Raw genomic sequence first — 24,795 nt, 5'->3', positions numbered from 1 at the left:
AAAATACTGATATGAGAGCAGCATTATCTACAACAGCCAAACTATGAAAAGAGCCCAAGCATCCACCAACTGATGAATGGATAAAGAAGGTGTGGTAGGGACGCCTGGGTGGCTCAGTTGGTTGGACGACTGCCTTCGGTTCAGGTCATGATCCTGGAGTCCCAGGATCGAGTCCCGCATCGGACTTCCAGCTCCATGGGGAGTCTGCTTCTCTCTCTGACCTTCTCCTCTCTCTCTCTCAAGTAAATAAAAAAAATAAATTAAAAAAAAATAAAAATCTTTAATAAAAAAAATTCTAAAAAAAAAAAAAGAAGGTGTGGTATACCTCATCATCAGTTGATGGACACTTGAGCTCTTTCCATACACATGTACTCATGCGCATGCGCACACACACACACACACACACACACACACACACACAGACAGAGGAATATTACTCAGTTATCAAAAAGAATGAAATCTTGCCATTTGCAATGATGTGGATGGTGCTAGAGTATACTATGCTAAGCAAATTAAGTCAGTCAGAGAAAGACAAATACTATATGACTTCATCCCATATGTAGAATGTAAGTAACAAAATAGGTGAACATAGGGGAAGGAAAATAAAAATAAAATAAGATAAAAACAGAGAGAGGCAAACTATAAGAGACTCTTAATGATAGAGAACAAAATGAGGGTTGCTGTAGGGACGATGGGTGGGGGATGGGCTAAATGGGTGATGCACTTGTGATGAGCACTGGGTGTTCTATGTAAGTGAACACTAAATTCTATTCCTAAAAGCAACACTACACTGTATGTATCATTGAATTTATTTTGAATTATTATTTTGAATAATTCATTTTGACATTATTTTGAATTATTATTAAAACTTGAATTTAATAAAATACTTGGAGAAAAAAAAGCATCATAATCCTAAGTGTAAGGGCTAACACTATGTGACTTTTCAAAGAAAATGGAGAAGAAAAGTCTTTAAGAAACCTTGTGAAAGTCTTCATGGCTCTGAAACAGAAACCATAAAAAAATGAATAAATTGCACTTTACTAAAAAATCTTTGTGCTTGAAGAAACATTAACCAAGAAACTTTAACAAAACCAGCCACAGGCAGGGATAAAATATTTATAAAATATGTATCTGATAAAGGACTTATATCCAGAATATAAAAAGAACTCTTACAACTTGATAACAAGAAAACAAACAATCTGATTTAAAAATAGATAAAAGACTTGAATAAGCAAGCAAAACATAAATAGCTATAAAACACATGAAAAGGTGTTCTACATCATTAGTCATCAGGAAACGCAAGTTAAAATCCTAATGCAATACCACTGAAGACTCACTAGACTGCTTGTATTGATAAGGATACAAAAAAGTGGGAACACTCACACATTTCTGGCAGGAATAAAAAACTTTGAGAACCTGTTTGGCTGTCTCTTTAAATTAAACATAAGCTAGGACACCTGGCTGGCTCAGTCAGTAGACCATGTGACTCTTGATCTTGGGGTTGTACGTTCAAGCCCCATGTTGGGTATAGAGATTACTTAACAGTAAAATCTTAAAAAAATAAATTAAATATAAACTTACCCAGCAATTTCACTCTAAGGAATCTATCCAAGAAAAATGAAGACATATCCACACAAAGACTTCTAAGTAGCTGTTCCTGGTAGCACTGTTCATAATGACTCCAAACGGGAAATAATCCAAATGTCTACCAGCTGGTGAATGATTAAACCCAAGGTGATATAGCCATACAATAGAATACCATTCAGCAATTTAAAAGGTATGAAATACCAGTACATGTAACAACATAGATGAACCTAAAAAAAATCATGCTTAAATAAGCCAGATTATATATATATTATATGAGTCCTTTTATTGGAAGTGTCCTGGAAAAGCAAATTATAGAGACAGAAAGCAGATCAGTAAATACCCTGGCAGGGTATTGGATTCTGTATCAACTGCCTATATACTTAATAGAGTTTTTAGGATGATAGCAATGTTCTTTTTTTTTTTTTTAAGAGTTTGTTTATTTATTTGACAGAGAGCGAGCACAAGCTGGCAGAGCCTTAGGCAGGCAGAGGGAGAGGGAAAAGCAGGCTCCCTGCCAAGCAGAGAGTTGGGTGTGGGGCTCGATCCCAGGACACTGGGATCATGATGTGAGCTCAAGGCAGCAGCTTAACCATCTGAGTCACCTAGGCATCCCCATGAAGATATAGCAATGTTCTAAAACTGGATTGTGATGGTTGCAAGACTCTGTACATTTGTTAAAATAATTAAATTGTATACTTGAATGAATTTTAAGGTCTGTAAATTAAACCCCAAGAAGTCTGTAACATAAGGAAATCTGATGCTCAGGACTGATTCAGCACTGGAGACATGACTTCTGGAAGATCAAACCCACGCTGGACCAGCCGCTCATCTATGCAGACAACACCGTCCCCCTGTGACACGAACTCCCTGTCCCCTCCAGACAGCTCTGTGGCCCTAGCCAGAGCTGGTCTTGTTCCGGTCCTGTCCTTCCCAGCTGCCCCTTGCCCTTGTGGAGTTGGCCAGTGCTGCCGGGATCTCCGGAACAGAGCGCCAGCTTTCCGGCCACCTGCTCAATACGTTTCAGCATCACAATATGGAGATACTTCTGATACCAGTCGTAGTCCATGGGTATTTTAAGCCTAATCAAAATTAGTTCTTGCTTATAATCTTGGCCTTTACAAAAAAAAAAAGAACTAAAAGGTACGTAATATACACATATTCTGGATGAATAACCAGAAAACCTACAAGCTTCTAAAACACGCGTGATGTTTATCTACCAGAAACATGTGTGTGTCTGTGTGTGTGTCTGTTCCAGAAAACCCAGGTGAAAGGTGAGGGGTGAAGATGTAGACTTTGGTGTCTGAGCTGTGGCTTTTGAGTGACACATCTGTGAAGGCATAGAAGGTTGACATCATCACTTCCTCTGCCTACTTTGTTTGCTGGTTTTGTTCTTGTTTTTGTTTTTGTTTTTTAAGGAAAGTGTTTCTTTGGGACTGCAGCTGGCTGCCTCCAGAGAGATCAAACCAGCACATTTCCTGCTCTTGCCTTTCTCTTTCTCTCTGGACCCAGAGACCAGCTGAGTTTTTCAGGGCTTAACTACTCATTTTATGTTTCCTTAACTACTCATTTCTTGATTCTCATTCATTTCCCAACAGATGTTTATTGAGCTTCTATCAGGTGCAAAGGGCTATTTTAGATGCTATGGGGGATACCGAGATGGCAAAGAATGACCTTCCCTTGGATAGTTTACAGTCTAATGAAGGCAGGAGGTAGATAAAGTATGTACTCAAGTAACTAAACTACGAGGTAACATGTGATAACAGAAATCTGCACAGAGCAACCAGAGTTTAAGAAGGGGGAAAGCATTCTCACTGGCACAAACAGGAAATTCTTTATGGAGAGAATTACTGAAATCGGGCACTAGGGATGGAGATAACTTTGAGCCACAGAGCTGAAGGAATGTGGACGATGTAAGTGGAGGGATGAATATGTGCCTGGAAGAAGAGGTTTTTAGAAATCAGAAAGCACAGTGTGTATATGAGAGAAAAACAGTATCATTCTGTTAAAATGCAGAATGTGGGGGGGGCAGTAGCAATTGATTCTATAAATATAAGTTGGGGTCAAATCATGTGGGAGATTGAAACCCAGGGATGATTTTGTTTCATCTCCAGACAGGCAGTGTCAACCTTCTCCCAACTCAAGGGTATTTAAGGAATGGAGGTACAGACTCAGGCTCTATCTAGATAAAATCCCTAAGTTATTTGAGAAAAATGTCTCCTATGCTCACAAATGGCTGTACGGATGGCCGTTAGGGTTTGGCAGTCTCTGGGAGGCCAGGAGCAGAAAATGAGCTCTTCTGCACCAAAAGGTGCCCTCTGTAGCCAGAACTGTGTCTGGCTCATGAGGGAAAGATCTGGCCCCCCAAGAGGAGTCGAGGGCACGATTTGCTCAGAAGTCTGTCTGTTCTGGAATTCAGAAAATGAGGATGGCCTTTGCCCAGAGTGTGGTCCCCACAGGTGTGTGCTTCTGCCTCGTGTCCTAAATACCAGGTGGGCTGGTCACCCCTGCTAGCACCAGAGTGGGCAAATGTGTAGTGTGTGCCCGCATGGTTCTAGGGTCTGTCTGATCGCTGAGGATTCCTGTGTACACACAGAGTCTCAACTGATACCCCGCGGAGGAACAGCGCAGACCTAGGCGGCATGTCAGAGAGTTTGAGAAGGCTGACAAATATGCCAAGCCTGCATCAGCTCTCACTTCAGAAGGCAATCCCCGAGACTACTTGGGTGGCCGGTGTTGTGCGTCCAGAAGCCCTGCTGAGGCCAGATGTCCTGCACGGGAAGCAGGAGGGGAAAGGGAGAGAAGACGTTCATATATCAGAAGGAACAGAGAGGTGAGAGATGGAGTAACTCAGACCACTCACTTGCTAAGGTATCAGACGGAATGAAGGTGGGAGGCGAACACTGCCATCGAAACGACAGAACGGGACCCCTGCCTGGGTGGCTCCGTCGGTTAAGCCTATACTCTTGGGTGCAGCTCAGGTCATGAGATTGAGCCTCGGGTTGAGCTGGGTGCTGAGCACTGAGCGTGGAGTCCACTTCAGATTCTTTCTCCCTGTGCCTCCCCCTGCTCGCTTTACTCTCTCTCTCTCTCAAATAAATAAATAAACAAATCTTTTAAAACACAAAAACAAAGCAGTTTTGTGAAAGGCAGTGCCTTCTTCGCAAGTGCTGCCGCAGCACCCGGGAACGACCCTGAGAGGGAAAATGATGAGCTTCAGTGAGGCCTGTGAAGGTGGAGAATCAAACAGCCACGGTGGCAACGAGCAACGACCAGCAGCCAACGTGCGGCAGATACTCTGTCGTCTTCTGGGGCTTCAGTCAGAAGCCGAGTTCAAACTCGGGGTGTTCAGTGGGTTTGATGATCTCCACTTTCCTGGGATCTTTCTGGGTTCAGGCACCTGACAGGCCATCTTTACCCTGGATGCTTTCTTCTTCAGCTGAACTGAATGACCTCTCAAGTCCTATCTGCCTTTAAGACCGTCCATTTCTTTCAGTACATTTTACTACCTGGGCTCAGAGTACATTACGGATCTGAAAAAAGTCAAATGGCTCAGGGAATTTTAAGTGTTTTGAAGTCAGAAGACTTTATGTTCAAAAATGGGGAAAAAGTTGCATACAAACACATTTCTATCTTTTTTTTTTTTTTAAATTTTACTTATTTGTCTGACAGAGATAGAGAGCACAAGCAGGGGAAGCAGCAGCCAGAGGGAGAAACAGGCTCCTCACTGAGCATGGAGCCCAATGTGGGGCTCGATCCCAGAACCCTGGGATCATGATTTGAGCCGAAGGCAGACGCTTAACCAACTGAGCTACCCAGGTGCCCCACACAAACCCATTTGTGGAGGTAGAAGAGGAGACAAGGAATTTATAAGTACAAAAAGTCAGTGGACTTAGAAATATCTTAATGCATGCCTAAATTGCAAAAACCTCGATTTCAAATGAAAATACCTACTATCTTATTTTATTTGTAAAACTGTCATGGAGCCCTAGCCAATTCTACAGATCAAGTCAGTGTTTTTCTTCATCTTCTCCAGCCCCACAGCTCCTACACAGGCTTGGTTCCTTGTTGCTCCTCCCGAATTTTGCATTACATCAATGGCATCATTATCCACTCAGCCAAGAAACATCTTTTATCCTTTGTGCCCACCCCCGCACGCCCTTCAGTCACCGAGTCTTACCGATGCAATCTTCTTCATGTACATTGATTGACACCTCCTGTGTTTCCTATCCTGCCACTTGCTGATTTAGTTCAAGCTCTCATAATGCCTCATCTGAACTGTTGCCATGCCCCCTAAATCACCCACGTTCATTTATTCAAGACACGCCTTTTGCACCAGGTTCTTTTTTAGACCCTGAGGACACGGCGATGAGTAAGAGAGAAGTCCCTAGTCTCCTGGAGCTTCTATTATAGAGGGAGAGCCAGGCAAGAAAGCTGCTAAACAAGGTGCATACCCATCGATGTGAGTGAGAGAAAGCACCCCAGGGCAGAGAGCAGCTGGGTCTAGAAGAGGAAACGTGGAAGCTAAGGAGCAGGAGAAGCCAGCCTTGTGCTGAGAATTCCAGAAACTGCAAACTGCAAACTGTTGGGGGTGCTAAGGAACAGGGAGGCTGGAGTAGAGCGACCACGAGCTACCGGTTTGGAAGTAAGGCAGATGCGACCAAATAACAGAAGGCCTTTTTGTCCTCAGATTGGAGTTGGGGAATCTTTTTTTTCTTTCTAAGTGCAATGGGTGGTAATGGATAGATTTTAAGCAAAGGGGTAACATAATCTGACTTATGTCTTTAGGAAATCTCTCCAGTTAGTGTACAGTCAATGGATTTGTTGGGGGGCGTGAGAGTAAGGCAGTGCAGTATTGCACTACTGCAACAGTGCAAATGAGGGGTCGTGGTGGCTTGGGCTAGAGTGATGGTGGGAAAGATGGAGAGAAGGGGTGGATCCGGATGTCCTTTGGTGACGGTGCAGGCTTGCTGGATTGGTGTGGGGAATAGTGGAAAGGCAGGGTGCCTAACCGGATGGATCGTGCTGATATTTACTACGGCAGGAAAGACTGGGTTCCAGACAGCCAAGTGGCAGTGGAGAGAGGCCTAGGCTAGGGACATAAAATTGAGGGTCAGCACTCAGTAGGTCCTGTTTAAAGCCGTGGGACTAAGGAGACCACCTGACACAGCAGTGGAGCAGGTAGGGCTAGAAAAGGAAAGAGAAGGGAAGAAAACAGAAAGCCCCAGATCGACTCTCTAAGTGAAGAGGTCAGGAAAAGGAGGGAGAGCCAGTAAAGGAGGCTCTAATCTTCACAGCCCCAATCCATCCTACGCATGGAAGCCAAAGTGATTCCTCCAAAACTCAGATCGGACCCCGTAACTTCCCTGCTTAAAACACTACAAGATTCTCTATTGTCCTCTCGGGAAAATCTGTCCCCTTACATGGCACACAGGTCCCTTCATAATCTAGACCCAACTTTCCAAGTTCATCTTCTTGCATCTAGCACTTTAAAATTGTGTTGTAGGATGCCGGGGTGGCTCAGTCGGTTAAGCAGCTGCCTTTGGCTCAGGTCATGATCCCGGCATCCTGGGATCGAGTTCCATATCAGGCTCCTCGATGGGCAGGGAGCCTGCTTCTCTCTCCACCTCTGCCTGCTTGTGTTCTCTCTCTCTCTCTCTCTCTCTCTCTCTCTGACAAATAAATAAATAAATAAAATCTTTTTAAAAAATTATGTTATAATTATCTGGATCCACATCTGTCTCTGTTACTGGATGTAGCTTAAGGAGAAGGACTGTCATTATTAACTCTGCATTTCCAATACCTGGCACATAGTAAGTGCCCAACAACATTTGTTGAACAAAAGGAGGAGAGGGAGGAAAGGAGGGAGTATTATTCTTTCTGTGAGAACCTTCACAAAAAGAAGAATGCAAGACAATTACCGCCTATGCCATCTTCTTCCCCGGCATTTTTGTGAACTAGGAAATCCAAGCCGGAATGAGAAGAGCGCCATCTAGAGGTAGAAAGGTGCAGGAATGGGTTCATTCTGAAGCTTTTCAAGAACTCTAAACCATGATGAGGGGGTACAGGGGGAAAGACCAGAACTTAGACCAAAGGAAACTTTTTAAGAAGCAAATGAATAATAACAATATCTAGGAATCCATTAACCAGGAAAAGTATTTCTCAGATTCCTCATGGGAAAATTCAGAATAAAACACCATGAAGTCAACTGCTCTCTCCAAAACTCTAAGGGGTGAATTGCTGTTCGTCTTTTACATCAGAGCCAAAATATTTGTGACTTTGGACAATTACACATTAATATTTAGTAGAAGGTTCTAGCTCATTTCATCTCTGTCATCATATCGTGTTATGTCAGTGAGGAGAGTCAACTGCTCCCACCATGACCACACACCCGGAGAAACATTCATGAGGAAGGATGCAGGGCCCTAGAGCTGTGTGCACTAAGACACCCGCAATGAGTGACGGATGTCTCAGAGCTTCGCCCGTCTCTAAAACTCCTCACGTACCCACTGGATGACAGCAGCGATAGGCAGCTCTGCTGATCTACTGGAATTTCTCAACCAGCAATTGCTCAACTGCTGTTATCGTTTGAGTGGTTTTGTTTTATGACTTAACAACGGGTGGAGAAAGTGCTTGGCATGTGGGTTGTAATTTAAACACTGTGCTGTGCCCACGTGAATGAGCCCTGCAGAGGATATTTTTATGTCCCTGTTTTTATTGGAGTCCTACTGTTTCGGAACACATACAGGTTTGGCTGGGGTGTGCAGGATCATATTCCATTTGTTTACTTGTAAAGGATGAACTTATCCTGTGTTCCATGGTTCAGGTAAAACCACTCAGGAGCACACCTAATCGAAAGAAGAGTGGAACAGGAGTGGAGACGTGGAGTTCTTACCCCAGCCGTGTGAGCTCAGGCAAGTCCTGTATTTTTTTATTGGAACATTGGATTTTTGAAATGTGAAATGTGTGTGTTGGGGGAGGTGTGATTCACGGCATTCCCCTCTTAGGTTGTTGGGAAGAACAAATGAAATAATGCATACAAAAGCATTTTTTAAATTTCGAAGAATACCTTCCTGAGATATAATTTGTACACAATGAAATGCACAGATCTTAAGTGTACAGTTCAATAACTTTGACAAATGCATACACCTGTGTAACCCGCACTTCAGTCAAAATACAGAATATTACCACCACCCCCCAAAAAGTTCAGGCCTCTTTCCAATCGGTACTCTGCAGCCCCTGCTTCATGGGCAACCACATCTCTGATTGTTTTCACTGTACATGGGTGGGTTATTTATTTATTTATTTATTTATTGCCTATTCTAGAACTTCAAATAAATAGAATAATACAGTATACATTCTTGTGTATCTGGCTTCTTCATTCATCTTAATGTCTGTGAGATTTATCCACATTGTTACATGTATCTTTAGTTTGTATCTTTATTTTTAAAGATTTATTTATTTATTTATTTGAGAGAGAGAGAGAGAGAGCACAAGGAGGGGGGTGGTGCAGAGGCAGAGAATATTCAACCGGACTCCAACTGAGCATGGAGCCCAACCAGGGCTGGATCCCATGACGGAGGAGATCAGGACCTCAGTTGGAACCAAGAGTAGGAAGCTCAACGAACAGAGCTTCCGGGGCACCCTATACTGAGTCAAATGCCATTATTTAACCATTCTCCATTTTAAGAGTGCCGTTTGATGCGTTTGACAAACGTCTATCCCTGGTCAGCACCACCACAGGCAAGGTAGAACATTCCCATTACCTCTCACGGTTCCCTCATGCCCCTTTACCACCCACCTCTTCTCACAGCCGTGAACGTAGACACTACCGTCCTGCTTTTCATCACAGTAGCTTTGCTTTTTTAGACTTTCATATAAATGGAATCCTACGCTGTAGTCTTTTGTGTCTGCTTTTACTAACCATAACGTTCCTGAATTCACTCACACAGCTGCACATATCAGTAGTCTTCCAATGAACGAGTATGTCGCACTTTTTTTATCCATTAACTAATTGTTTCAGATGTTTCCTGTGGGGGAGCTATCACAAAGAAAGCTGCTGGAAAAAAATTCAGGTTCAGGAGAGTCTTTGTTGCTGACCTACCTGTTCATTTCTGTTGGATATACGTGTAAGAGTGGGATTGCAAGGGTTTACAGAAGCGTTTTAAGAAATGACTACACTGGGGCACCTGAGTGGCTCAGTGGGTTAAAGCCTCTGCCTTCGGCTCAGGTCATGATCCTAGGGTCCTGGGATCGAGCCGTGCATTGGGCTCTCTGCTCAGCAGGGAGCCTGCTTCCTCCACTCTCTCTCTCTGCCTGACTCTCTGCCTACTTGTGATCTCTGTCCAATAAATAAATAAAATCTTTAAAAAAAAAAAAAAAGAAAAGAAACGACCACACTATTTTCCTAAGTGGCTGTATCATTTGCGCGTTCCCACCAGTAAGGTAGGAAAGTTTCAGTTTCTCCACATCCTTGCCAATACTTTGTATTGCCAGGGTCTTTAACTGTGGCCTACACACAGAGGTGTGTGATGGCATCTCACTGTGGCCTTCATCTGCATTTCCTTAATGACTAAGTAATGTTGAACTTTTTTGTCATGTGCTTATTTGCTGTTTACATATTTTCTTTAGTTGAAGTGCCCCTTTAAGTCTTTTGCATTTTTGATGAGTCATTGCTCTTCTTATAACTTAATTGGAAGAGTTCTTTTTATTCTGTATAGAAGTTCTTTATCAGACACGTTTGGGAATTTTTTTAACCTAACCTTTGATTTGCCCTTTGGTTTTCTTGACACTGTCTTTTCAAGAGCAGAAGTTTTACATTTTGATAAAGTTTAATTCATTAGTACTTTTGATTTGTACCTACCTAACCAAGGTGACAAAATTTTTCTCTTATGGTTTCTTCTAAACTTTTAAAATTGTAGCTCTATGTTTAGAAATTATTTTTTATATCTGATGTGACACAAGTTGAAGTTCATTTTTTCTACCATGGCTAATTGTTCCAATGCTATTGGTTAAAAAAGACTATCATTGAATTGGCAGCTTTGACAAAAATCAATCATTCCTATGTGGGTCTATTTCTGGGTTTTCATCTATCTATCTATCTATCTATCTATCTATTTGTTTGAGAGACAGAGCACAAGTGGTGGGAAGGGCAGAGGGAGAGGGAGACTCTCTCAGTCAGGCCTCTCTCAGGCATGCTAAGCAGGGAGCCTGGCATGGGGCTTGATTTCAGGACCCTGAGGTCATGACCTGAGTCAGTTAATTATCTGACTGAGCCACCCAGGCAGGCACCCCTGGATTTTCTTGTCTATATCCATTCCAATATCATACTTGATTACTGTAATTTTTAATATGTCTTGAAATCAAGTAGTGCAAACATATGCAAATTTTCTTCTTTTTCAAAATTGTCCTGGTTATTCTTTTTTTTTTTTTAAGTAGTCTCCACACACAGCATGGAGCCCAGAGCAGGGCTTGAACTCACGACCCTGACATCAAGACCTGAGATCAAGAGTTGGACCTTAACCAACTGAGATACCCAGGCACTCCTGTCTTGACTATTCTAAGACCTTTGAGTTTCCATATAATTTAATTTCCATATAAATTCAAAGATCAGCTTGATATTGTGTTGAATCTATAGAACAATTTGAGGACAACTGACCTCAACATTGAGTCTTCTGTCAATAAACATATCATTTTTAGGGTTAAAGGTCTTGTACATACTTTTAACCTTATTCCTAAATACTTCTTGTTCTTTGACACTTTTGTAAATAAGTCTTTATCCCAATTTCCAATTATCCATTGCTAGTATATAGAAATACAATTGATGTGTTGTGCATTGTGCTTGTATTGTGCAATCTTGCTAAACTCTAGTCCCTTTATTCCCATTTTTGTAGATTCACTTTTCTGGGGGATATACAAGGTCATATCAACTATAAATACTGTTTTATTTCTTCCTTTCCAATTTACTTCCCCTTTTCTTTCATTTCTTTTTCTCATGTTAATGTAATGCTAAAGAGCTCTGGTATAATGTTGAGCGGAAGGGAAAAAAGAAGATCTTCTTGTCTTCTCTCCAGTTATAAGGAGGAAGCATACAGTTGTGCACTGATAAATATGACATTAGCTGTTGGTTTCTCATAGATTCATTAATTTGAGGAAGTTCCATTCTATTCCTGGGTTGCTGAGAGTTTTTAATTATGCATGAGTTTTTAGTTTTCTCGAATCCTCTCTCTGCATCTTCTGAGTTGATCATATGGTTTTCCTTTTTCATCTGTTAATGTAATAAATTACATTGCTTGAGTTTTGTCTATTAATGTGATGAATCGCTTTTAATTTAATATTTCATCCTTGGGACAAACTCCACTTTGCCGTGTTCATTATTCTTTTTTATATGTTGCTGGATTTAATTTGCTAACATTTTGTTAAGAATTTTTATGTTTATATTCATGAAGTGCATTGGTTTGTAGCTGTCTTGTAATAACATTGTCTGGTTTGGGTATCTGAATAATGCTGAACCAAAGGAAGCATTCCTTCTCTTCTGCTTTATAAAAGCATTTTTGTAGGATTGGTATTATTCCTTCTTTTAATTACTTGATAGAATTCACCAGTGAAACTACTTGGGCCTGAAGTTTGTGGGCAGGTTTGAAATTACAGATTTAAAATTTTAGATAGATAAATGACTTTCCTGTTTATTTCTTCTAAATGGGCTTTCTCAGTTTGTGTTTTTCAAGGTTTTCATTTCATTTAAGTTGTTGAATATATTGGCATATACATTTTCAAAATACTTCCTAATTTTTCTTTTAATACCTGTAGAATCTGTAGTGATGCTCCCTTTTTTCATTCCTGATATTGGCAATTTGTGTCTTCTCTCCTTTTACTGATCAGGCTGGTTAGAGGTTTATCAATTTTGATTTCTTTAAATATAGTTGCTCTGGGTTTCACTGATTTTCTCTGTCATTTTTTATCCTTTATTATTTCCTTCCCTCTGCTGACTTCAGGTTTAACTTGTTCTGCTTTTCATAGTTTTGTAAGGTGGAAGATAAGATCATTAATTTAAGACCTTTTTAATTTTCTAATGTGATCATTCAATGTAATAAATCTTTAAGTACTCTTGGCTACATCTCAGAAATGTATATGTGTATGTTTTCATTTTCATTCAGTGCAAAGTATTTTCTAATTTTCTTTAAAATTTTTTTTGGCTGTGCGTTATTTAGAAGTGTGCTAACTTCCAACTATTTGGGCATTTCCCTGATGTATTTATGTTACCATTTTTGTTGTGGGAAAACAACATACTCAATGTGATTTCAATTATTTTAAATTTATTGAGCCTTATAATGGAATAGTATATGGTCCATCTTGGTGAATGTTTCATGTGGACTTGAAGGAAATGTGCATTATGCTCTTGCTTGGTGGAATTTCTGAAGATACCAATTAGGTTATACTGGTTGATAGTGTTCTCTGAGTTTTCTATAGATTTACTGGTTGTTTTCTAAATGTTTGATCAATTGCATGTCAAGATCATGACCTGAGCTGAAATCAAGAGTCAGCTGCTTAGCTAACTGAGCCACCCAAGCACCCCGGGAATGTTGAAATTTCTAACTGTAGTTGTGCATGTTCTAATTTTTCCTTTCAAATATGTAAGGTTTTTCTTCATGCATTTTGAATACCTATTATTAGAAGAAAATATATTTAAGACTGTTTTGTCTTCTTGATGAATTTACTTCTTCATCTCTACGCCATGTCCCTATTTATCTTTGATAATATTCTCCATTCTGAAATCAGCTTTGCCTATTATTAATATAGCCATTCTCCTTTTCTTTTAATTAGTATTTGCATTATATGTCTTTTTATATTTTTATGTTTTTAACCTATCTGTGTCTTTATATATACAGTGGGTTTCTTGAATCCAGCATATAGTTGGGTCTTTCCTTTATATCCAGTATAACAATCTGTGGCTTTTAATTGGATTGCTTCAGCATTTATATTTTATTTAATTTCTTTAGATTTTTTTTAAAGATTTTATTTATTTATTTGACAGACAGAGATTACAAGTAGGCAAAGAGGCAGGCAGAGAGAGAGGGAGAGGGGGAGGGGGAGAAGCAGGCTCCCTGCTGAGCAGAGAGTCCAACGCCTGACTTGATCCCAGAACTCTGGGATCATGACCTGAGCCAAAGGCAGTGGCTTGTAATCTTGCTACCAGTTTCTATTTACCTTATCTGTTCTTTGTTTTCCTTTGTTCTTTTCTAGCTTTCTTTAGAATTAATTAAATAATTTTCACAATTCTATTTTATTTCCATCATTTGATTATTAACTATTCTTCTTTTTTTTTTTTTAAGAAATTTCTCCAGGATTTACAATACCCATCTTCTGTTTATCACAATCTGCCTTCACAAATATCGTACTTCTTCAACCATACATTCAACACTATACTTCCACTTCTTTTTTCCCATTGTGTAATTGCTGTCAGGCATTTTACTACTACATATTTTATTAATTCCATAACATAGTGCTTTTATTCTTGCTATAAATAGACAATTGTTTTTAGAGATTTAAAAATATGATTAAAAATATCTTTTATATTTATTTATATACCCACCATCCTCAGCACTCTTTACTTCTTTTTATTGATCCAAATTTTTATTTGCTATTACTTGCCTTTTGCCTGAAGAAATTTATTTAAGACCTCTTTTCATGTAGGTCATTGATGATGGGTTCCCTTAGCTTTTAAACAGATGAGAAAAAGTTTTATTTTGCCTTCATTTTTGAAAGATGTTTTTCCGGGCTATATAAATCAAATTTTGGCTTTTTTAATCCTTTGGTATTTTAAAGATGTTGTGCACTGCTTCTGGCTTGAGCAATTTATGACAAGAGGTCTGCTGTCATTTTTTCTTTGAACTACTGTTTTTTTTTTTTCTTTTTTTTCTTATGGCTGCTATAAGATTTTTTTTTTTCATTCTAACACTTGTTTTGGACATTTAATACAGTGGTTTTAGTGGAGCCTTCCTTATGTTTACACTAACTGAGTTTTTTTGAGATGCTTGGATCTATGCATTTATGGTGGAAAATTCTGGGTGCTATTTCCTCAAGTAGTTTTTCTCTCCTCTTTTCTTTTTAGGATGCCAGTAACATGTTTTGGATGTTTGATATTGCCCCATGGTTCATTGAGGCGCTGTTCTTGTTTGTTTGTTTGTTTAAGTTTTTTCTTTTCCTTTTTTTTTTCTTTTCTTAAAGAAAATTTACTTATTTGACAGACAGAGATCACAAGTAGGCAGAGAGGTAGGCAGAGAGAGAGAGGAAGGGAAGCAGGCTCCGTGCTGAGCAGGGAGCCCTATGCGGGGCTCGATCCCAGGACACTGGGATCATGACCTGAGCCAAAGGCAGAGGCTTTAACCCACTGAGCCACCCAGGTGCCCCTTAAAGTTTTTTCTTTGTGTGTTTCTTAGTTTCTCTTATCATGCCTTCAATTTCACTCTGTTTTCTTTTTCTACTTCTATAATTTGCAGCCTCATATAATGCAGTTTCCATTTCAGTTATGTTTATCATCTCTAGAAGTTCTATTTGGGTCTTTATTATATATTGCTTCCTCTTCATTATGCTCATATTTTTCTTTATGTATATAAGCATATCTATAATAGTTGTTCAACATCCCAATCTGCTAATTACATCTTTCTCATTTAAAAAATCTATTTCTATCGATTTTTTTTTTTTTTTATGGATATGGGTCACCTTGTCCTGCCTCTTAGGATGCCTGGAAATTTCTCACTGTATGATAAACATTATGAATTGTGTGATACTGAGTTCTGGATTTTGTTGTAACCCTTTAAAGAATGTTGGATTTTTGTCTTAGTATATGATTAAGTTACTAGAAGATACATTTATTCCTTTAGAAACTTTTTTTCAGTTTGATTAAGTGGGTCCAGAGCAACCTCTACTTTAAAGGATGACCCTTCTAAGAACTCTGCCCAATGTCCTGTGTGTTATAATCTTTCTCCATTCTGGTCGATGGAATGAGAACTACCCCTGGCCTTGTATGAACTCTGAGAATTGCTTGGCCTATTCTTTCTGGTGATAATTTCCTTAGCCTCATGGAGTTTTGCTCCACAGAAATGTAGGTCATTAGCCAAAGACTTGAACAGACCCTTCTGCAGCTGTCTGGAACTCCTCTGCAGCACAAATTCTAGCTGTCTGGGCCTCCCCAAACTCTGAGCTCTGATCAACTTAATGAGAGCCAGGATGTCTTTTGAATCCCTCTGACCTGCACTGCAGCTTATAAACAGCCTCCAGTCAGTAAGCTGGACAATCATAGGACTCATCTAGTTTGCTTCTCTTCTTTCAGAGATCACAGCCCTATATTTCTAGTTGCCCAATGCCTTCTAAATCTTTAGGGCAAGAAGACAGTTCCCAAAGCCATTGATCTTACTCTAAGTCTCTTATATGTACATAAATCCTCATGACAGCCCTCTGAAATAGATACTATTATTATTATACTCATTTTAGAGATGAGAAAACTGGGCATGGAGGAATTTTAAAATCTCACCCAAACTCTGGCAAAGGTTAGAGGTAGGATTTGAACCTAGGAAGTCTGGCCAGTGCTATTAAGCACTATACTATACTGTCCCTCAAGGAAGCATTAGGAATATAAAAATCTCTAAAGCACTTAGGTATTTGAAAAAGGAACTGGATGTAGCCCTGATTTCAAATTTAAAAAAGAGGGTGAATGCAAAGCACTGGCTCATGAGAGTATTTTCATGCCTACAGAATGGCTTGGGTCTTGACTCAATCAGTGTGGACCAGGTACAGCTGTGGAGGTAGATGTTCCATAAATACTAAGAGACGCCACTGCAAGGGTAGGCAAGAGGGTGAAGCATGCCTTCAATATAGAAGAATGCCCCTTGGACTGACCTTGGCAACCTCGGCATTTCGAAGAGTGATGTGTTCAATTTGCCCAGCAAGGCTGAGAGTCAGCACTTCGCAGGACAGACACGATTGTCGAGAGAGCAAATCAGAGAGGACACTTTGCAATTAGAGAAGCTGCTATGGAAGCAGGAAAGTCAGGGTTCTATAGGAAAAGAAGTCACTGCTGACAATATAGAACAGTCAGTATCTCACGACTGAAGTAACAGACCTGATGCCTGATTTACTCTCCTTCACATACGCAGAACTGTCTCTATCCATCATCCTCAGACTCATTCCCCTCTGGCAGTGAATGGGGTCTTCACAGTTCATCAAGTCTATGCCCCCGCCTCTGCAAACATCAGTCTTACCCTCTCCAGAAATGTCAGGGGTTCAGGAGGTAAATGTTATTCTGCAAAGTAAATGTTTATCACCATCCATTTGAAAGTCATAACTAAGGAGGCCTCCGGAAAAGTGATCTATCCTCTAATGATTGATCTTTGGTTTTACTCTGTTTCTTAGGAAATGAATTTCTCAGCTCTATTAACTTTGTACTGGGCATTTGCTCTGTTAAAAACCTCTCAGCGTTCTGCATATTTTTCCACAACAGGCTTCATAACACCTTGTCTTGCTTATCCAATATCTTGGCAGCAGGCTGCATTTCATGGCTCTACTCTAAGAGATGTTTTCATGCAAACCTTCAGTTTTTTTTAGGAGCAAATGCCTCTCTTAGTCAATCTATCTCCCTTTTGCATGATGATGTTTTGGGCTTCTTTCCATCGTTGGGATGAAAAAAAAAATGTACTTTCCATCTGCACCAGTTATTAATTTAACGTCTTTCAGCTCCAAACCCACCGTCTGTATCCTGCTTTGTAATACAGGAGCTGGGCTCTCCAGGCTATATTTCTCTTTGCCAGCTGGCTTAATGTTAGGTTTCGACAATAGGAGTGTGGGAGGGACAATGCAAGCCTAGAAGAGAAGGGTTTTTTCTTGTCCTTCCGGTTTTCAGTTTTTCAGTGTAGTAGGTCACAGGTCAGGAGCCACAACCCATCAGCATTTAATAGCCAGGGCAGGCTGCCCTTTGCAGCTCAACCGTGGGCATCTTCCACCCATTTCCCTGTCGCCATGCTGCAGGCGGCAGGTTCCTGTCACAACCGGAAACTCTCCCTGAGGTCTGAACCTAGCCTTGCAAAGCCCTTTTCTCTGAGCGTTTAAATTTCTTCCTTCATTAGTTTTCCCTGAGTCCTCAGTGCAATAGCCGCTTCCTGTACTTACTGCTTCTCCACTCCTTAGCATTCTCTCGTACCCTTCTTAATAGTTGACCACCCTTTACAGAATTAATAAGTCTTTGTATTAAAAATTTCCTTTCGAGGGGCACCTGGGTGGCTCAGTGGGTTAAGCCCCTGCCTTCGGCTCAGGTCATGATCCCAGGGTCCTGGGATCGAGCCCTGCATCGGGCTCTCTGCTTGGCAGGGAGCCTGTTTCCTCCCCTCTCTCTGCCTGCCTCTCTGCCTACTTGTGATCTCTCTGTCAAATAAATAAATAAAATCTTAAAAAAAAAAAAAAAAAGATTTCCTGTCGGATTTCTGCTGTGATTTCTGTCTCCTGCCTAGACCCTGATTAATACACCAGCTAAGGGATTCACTGGTGTTGGATTTTTATTTTTGAAAGATGACAAGAACAAAGGACTCTCTCATTAGGGATTGTGTGTGTGTGTGTGTGTGTGTGTGTGTGTTTGCACACGCACATGTGTTTGCATGTGGCAGTTTGGCACAGTGTTAATGGCATAGGAACTGAAGCCACATTGGCTATGCCACTTTCTAGCTGTGTGTCCTTGGGCAAATTGTCTTTTTGAGCTTGTGTTCTCATCTGTAAAGTGGGGATACCTAGAGTTGCCAGGTAAAATACACTCTTCCCACTTAAATTTGAATTTCAGAGGAACAACAAATTATTTCTTAGTGTAAGTGGGTCCCAAATATTGCATGTGCATCCACTCTGCATTTTAATTTGTGAAATCTGACAATCCTAATACCACATCATAAAAGGTCAAATGAGTGATACGTGTGAAGGATTTGGAACAAACTTGGCGGATAACAGTCACGCCGTAGTTAGTCATTCTTTTGCTTGTGTGAGAGTGTACCAGCACCCCTTCTCAGGGACACCCTTCATGAATTGTAATGTTCCTGTTGTATTTACTGTTCTCTTTAACTGTGTCATTCACAGCCCCCCACCTTCCATCTTTTAAAGCGACAAGGCCAGGTAATGGTTTTGGCGGAGGTAGCTACTGGTTAGATCAATATATGCTTCTGACTTTGGGCAGCCCAGTCCCGGGCTGGGCATCAGTCCATGGTGCAGCCTGTGGAAAGGGTGCTGTCCACTAGGGGAGTAGGAATCAGCTAAATCTGTCAGAACTTGCGCTGAAGAATATAGAGGAGATGGCTCAGTGCGGACCGAAGGGAAGGAGGACAGATAGCAGAGATGGGCGAATTCACCTTGAGGGAGACTTTGAAGCAGAGAGAAAGGACAGTTACCTTGAAACTGCTGAAATCCTGATATATTTTCTGTTTCTAGTTCTCAGGCAAACCTACCATAAACCTCCTTTTTTCTTGAGTGTCTATTCCTTGCAGACAACCCTCCCAACACACACACACACACACACACACACACACACACAGAGTCTCTCTCTCTCTCTCTCATACATACACACAATCAATCATATACATGAACATCACTACTTCATTTAACAAATTATATTTTGGGTGCTGTTAGGGAAGGTGGGTATACATAGTTGGGAAACACCATCTCCTTCCTTGAAGACGTAGGCTGGAGGGTAGGGAACACAGGGTGAAGGTTAGGGATAATGTAGTCCTCAGCAAATGTCAAAACTGAGGTCTGTATAAAATAGGGTCAACTGATGTACTTAATAGAAACTTCATCAGCTGGTAACCTTTTCTGGAAAATCTTTTCTGAAAAATATAAAGGATTCTCATGCTAGGAAAAATATGAGATGGGACAAATTCTTCTTTTCTTTCATTTTTAGGCATTGAACTACATCCAACATTTAGTGTAATGTGAGTATTCCGGAGATTACAGTCATGGAAATGTAGAAGAAACACAGAAAACTGAAAGCCTCAGGCAGCAGGAGAGGCAAGGAATTTTCTAGTTTAGGGCAATCTGAGTGCAGGCATAATAGTCTTTGAAGTGCATCTATGTATAATTATTTATAAATTCCATGCATGTGCATATGCAGACATGCACACGTGCATAAGGACATGTACTGAAGACATACTGAAGGTCAGTGGATTTCCCACAGCTGTGAGGCTTACATCACAGCTCTTCCAGGGGATCACAGAATCATGTTTTCTATGACATCTAAATATTGGGAACTGATACATGATAGTCCTTAGAGGCTTGGGATCACAAGAAGGGATCAAGGAGGACAGGGAGAGGAGGAACAGGAAGGCACCAGGAAGAGAAATATGGCAAGCAGAGACCAAAAAGATATAGGAGAAGTAGGTGGCTCTGCACATCCCCTGGGAAGCCCTGGAGGGCTTCGTGGCTCCTGAGATGTCACTCTCAGGGCACCTGCCAGGGGAGCTCGGTACCTTGTTTACAATATGGGCAAACACATTGTAAGGTGAGCAGAGGACAGTTGCTTCTCTTGTTTGAAGAACTCACAGAGCTCCTTTCTCCCCCAGGCCTCCAGTGCCTTGTACATATGCCGGATCCTACATGGGAATCCCTGACACAGGAGAATCAATATTGTTATAAAGAACCCCAAAGATATTTCACTCTCTGCTTGGTCAGTCATTCCACCTACTCACAATTTGTCGCTTGGTTCTAGTGGTAGGCGTACCCTGTGGGGTTGATTACAGGTGTAGAGTGGACCCTGCCGCTCATCATTCACAAGCAGTCACTGAGCCCCCGGGCACCAGGTGCTGTGCCAGATGTAAGGCACTTACTGTGTTCCAGGTGTGTCCTAAGCACTTCGCCTAACATCAGCTCAAGTAATGGTCACAACAGCCCCAGGAGAAGGGCACTATTCTGCCAACGAGGGGACCAAAGTGAGAGGAGTCACACAGCCTGCTGGAGTCGGCAGGACTGGAGCCCAGGCTGTCTGGCTTCAGAGTCTATGTGCCCAGTCACTGTAACATACTACCTTGGATACAAACGTATACCATAGGCCTTTGTCTCTGACAAGTTAAAAGTGGGTATATCCCCAGTGTTTCTTATTTTTCCAAAATGGGGGCTCCAAGTTCCAGCTCCTTCTGCTCAGGTCTCTCTTACGCATGGAGAATGGCAGTTGTTACAAACCAGGACAAAAGAAGCCGCTGAGGGGCTCTGGGTGGCTCAGTCAGTCAGGTATATGCCTTCGGCTCAGGTCGCCCCACGTGGGGTTCCATGCTCAGCAGGAAGTCTGTCTGTCCCTCCACCCACTCATGCATGCACTCTCTCTCTCTCTCTCTCTCTCAAATAAATACATAAAAAGCCCCAACAGGTCATTGAAAGCAAACCTGTTTTCACTTTTCAGTCAGTTTCCTGCTGTAGAAGAGGCCAGCCCCCAACTTAAAAAGCTAACTGGACCATCTTCTTTGGATGTATAATAAAACTTCAACAGACAATCGCTCTAGCATGATTTATTTGATTCAAGAAAATTTCGTACAAATTAAACCACACTTTCCCAGTAAATGACACCATAATTGCAAGGAGGGAATTTATAACTTTCTTTAGAAGGAGTTTGGGAAGATCAACCCATGTGGCCAAGCAGTAAGAACTTCACCAGGGGAACTTAGTGTGTGAGGCCTGGGCGGGGGGCACTACAGATTTCTGGATTTGCTACTTCTGATATGGCAGCTAAACACATCACAGCTTTGGGGTTCTGTGATCCAAGTCTGGTCAAAATTCCCCCCTTCGATGAATGATCCAAGATCAGAACAAAATGCAACTGAAGGAGTGAAAAACTGTCAAACTGTGCTGTTGGCAGAGATCCTATTTCTGGTGGGTTCTGATGCCAGAAGGGGATGGTTGAGAGTGAATTCTGCAAGTGGATGCAATGCTAGAATCCCAAGGTTGCAGGGCAGTGACATAAATTCAAATATAGGGCCCAAAGCACATCCATAGCTTTTGGTGCCTGGAGACGCCCATCCCAGGGGACAAGTGGGGCCTTGCTTGCTTTTTTGCAGGCACTAAGCAGTAGCTGGTATAAGGTTAGGTAGGCTTAGGTGGCAGGATCCCAAGCTTGCTCTTGAATGTAGTGGGTTAATTCCTAATAAGGTTCAATTCATGTCTCCTTCACCCTGGTGAATTGGATTTGCTATGCCATCATTGAAGTCTGATGTCTTTGGGTCTCTCTCTCTGTACTTCTCTCTCTTTCTGTCTCTCTGTCTTTCCTTTTCGCTCCCTTACCCTTACTGCCACATATCTATTCCTGTGTGAGAGAGCTCATATGGCCTTGTCTGAATGCTGGGCTTTGGAGTCAGACAGATGAGTTTACAATCCTTGTTAGCTATTTGACTTTGGACATGTCTCAGTCTTTCTAAGTTTTAGTTTATTTGTAAATTAGGATGATGACACCTAGTCCATAGAATTGTGAGGATTCATTGAAATAATGTGTATAATTGGAAGCACTTATTCTGTTATTAAGGAACTCATATTCAGAGTAAGATCTGTGCTTTCAAAGAAAGTTGAAATCTGTGTAGTAATAACACAAGTAAACCCAGACTCCACAATTTCTGAACTCGGAGATTTGTGAGATCACTTGAACTGGGAAGGGTGCTGAAAGGAGGAAGAGGTAAAAAAAAAAAAAAAAAAAAGGTGAGGAATTAAGGAACTGCAAAGAAAAATTTCATCTGAATTCATTTATTCATTCCAAAAATCTGTCTTGAGTATCTACTATGGTCAAAATGACAGGCCAGATATTCTCATTGCCTTAAACATTGTTAGCATCTACTAGAAGAGATAAGGAATGGACCCACCTGGGAACAGTCTCATGAGAGCACTTGTAAGGACACATGCACATCTCCCTAGAGGGAGATCTCATGAAGGGTGGCCCCTATGTACACCTGCCCTGGCAGGTTGTCTAGTCCATCTGCCTGTCTTTCCTGTTAAGGATCCTCAATGCAAGTAATTTCACAGCTGCCCTTTGTCATCAATTCTGTGTCTTAAAACAGTAACAGGCAATTCTTCTTGATACCTAACTAAAACATCTTGTGCTGTAGTTTAAATCTGGTCCCTCTGGTCTGTTCTCAGAGAAGATGGAGACCAGTTGCCCATCATTCTCCACATAATAACCCTTTAGGGGTTTGGAGAGTGTTATTGAGTCCCTTTGGGCTCCAGATATGATTACCCATCATGAGTAGACTGAGGAAACAGGATGCAAACATTGTGCTTCATTTTCATGGCAAATGAGTTTCTGTGGGAATTTAGTGTTCCTGAGGTCAGTGCAGTCACCTTTGTCCACAGACAAGATGTTGGGGTAGGCAGCTATGAGATGGCCAGTGATTTTTCTCCCAAGGGCAGTAAACAGACTACAGTGTATCATGGGAAACACTTCATCACTATTAGAACCTAGAGAAGTTCATTCTAAAGCCTCAGTTTTAGAAGACAAGGGAAGTTTGCTCCCCAGTCAGAGTTAGTCACCTTCTTAGGGAGAAGCAGGTGGTAAAATGAACAAAGAGAAATCATTGTTATGTTTTAATTTGATCTTAACTAAATTGATGTCACAATAACAGTTGTTTTAAAAAGGGCATCTATTGGAGCACTGGGTGTGGTGAAAAAATAATGAATACTGTTATGCTGAAAATAAATAAAAAATAAATTTAAAAAAAAAAGAAAAGAAAAAAGAACAAAAAAGGCATCTATTTAGGGGTACCTGGGTGGCTCAGTTGGTTAAGCATCTGACTCTTGATTTTAACTCAGGTCATGATCTCAGGGTCATGAGATCAGATCCTGTATTGGGCTCCAAGATCAGCAACGAGTCTGCTTCCTTCCTTCTTCCATTCCCTCTGTCCCTCTCCCTGCTTATGTATGCACTCTCTCTACCTCTAAAATAAATAAATCTTATACCCCCAAAACAGATAATCATGGAAAAAATGGGAAGAAGACATGAAAAGCCACTTCTCAAATGAAGACATACAAATGGCTAGCAGACACATGGAAAAATGTTCATCATCATTAGCCATCAGGGAAATTCAAATCAAAACCACAATGAGATACCCCCTTACACCAGTTAGAACTCCAAAGACCAACAAGGCAGGAAACAACAAATGTTGGAGAGGATGTGGAAAAAGGGGAATCCTCTTACACTGTTGGTGGGAATGCAAGTTGGTACAGCCACTTTGGAAAACAGTGTGGCGATTCCTCAAAAAATTAAAAATAGAGCTACTCTATAACCCTGCAATTGCACTACTGGGTATTTACCCCAAAGACACAGATGTAGTGAAAAGAAGGGCCATATGTACCCCAATGTTCATAGCAGCAATATCCACAGTTGCCAAACTATGGAAAGAGCCGAGATGCCCTTCAACAGACAAATGGATAAAGATGTGGTCCATAGATACAATGGAATATTACTCAGCCATCAGAAAGGGTAAATACCCAACTTTTGCATCAACATGGATGGGACTGGACGACATTATGCTGAGTGAAATAAGTCAAGTAAAGGAAGTCAATTATCATATGGTTTCATTTGTGGAACATAAGGAATAACATGGAGGACATTAGGAGAAGAAAGGAAAAGTGAATTGGGGGAAATCGGAGGGGGAAACAAACCATGTGAGACTGTGGACTCTGAGAAACAAACTGAGGGTTTTAGAGGGGAGAGGGTGGAGGGATGGGTGAGCCTGGTGGTGGGTATTAAGGAGGGCACATATTGCAGGTAGCACTGGGTGTTGTAAATAAACAATGAATCTTGGAACACTGCGTCAAAAACTAATGATGTATTTTATGGTGACTAACAACACAATAAAAATAAATAAATCTTTTAAAAAATGAAAAAAATAAAAAGACATCTATTTATTACCTCATTGCTGAGGTAATAACTTCCAATCCAAGAAATACTTTTCTATTTGCAAATATTAATGAAGGATAACAGAATATGCCACTTCAAAATATGCTGCTGAGCTATGTTGATTACTTTGAACTATAGGCACTCTGAAAAATAGCAAATACAAGGAAAGGATTTTCTGAACAACCCTATCTGCCCAAAGACAGATCTTCTAAAAGGAACTCAATTGTCATAAATCCCCTCCCCAGGGAGTCTCATCAGGCATGGAAGACTGACTCTTGCAGGAGAGGAGACTAGAAGTCAGCACCACACCCAGA

The 24,795-nt window shown here is 41.0% G+C and overlaps 1 protein-coding gene across 2 annotated transcripts in view; it reads right to left on the bottom strand.

Moving 5' to 3' along the window:
- Window positions 1-24,795, bottom strand: part of CRACR2A (calcium release activated channel regulator 2A) — a 204,635-nt gene that overhangs the window by 158,512 nt on the left and 21,328 nt on the right. The window contains exon 4 of one of the 2 annotated variants that reach the window (XM_082737960.1): window positions 4,448-5,117. The exons of the other annotated variant lie outside the window; for it this stretch is intronic. The gene's annotated coding sequence lies outside the window, so the exon portion shown is untranslated. The remainder of the gene's footprint in view (window positions 1-4,447; window positions 5,118-24,795) is intronic. 2 annotated transcript variants of the gene reach the window in all.

The sequence above is a fragment of the Mustela nivalis genome, assembly GCF_964662115.1.
Source record: "Mustela nivalis genome assembly, chromosome: 7".
NCBI classification, from domain to species: domain Eukaryota; kingdom Metazoa; phylum Chordata; class Mammalia; order Carnivora; family Mustelidae; genus Mustela; species Mustela nivalis.
The sequence above is the reverse complement of the archived record's forward strand: the minus strand, read 5'-3'. Positions and strand labels throughout refer to the sequence as shown.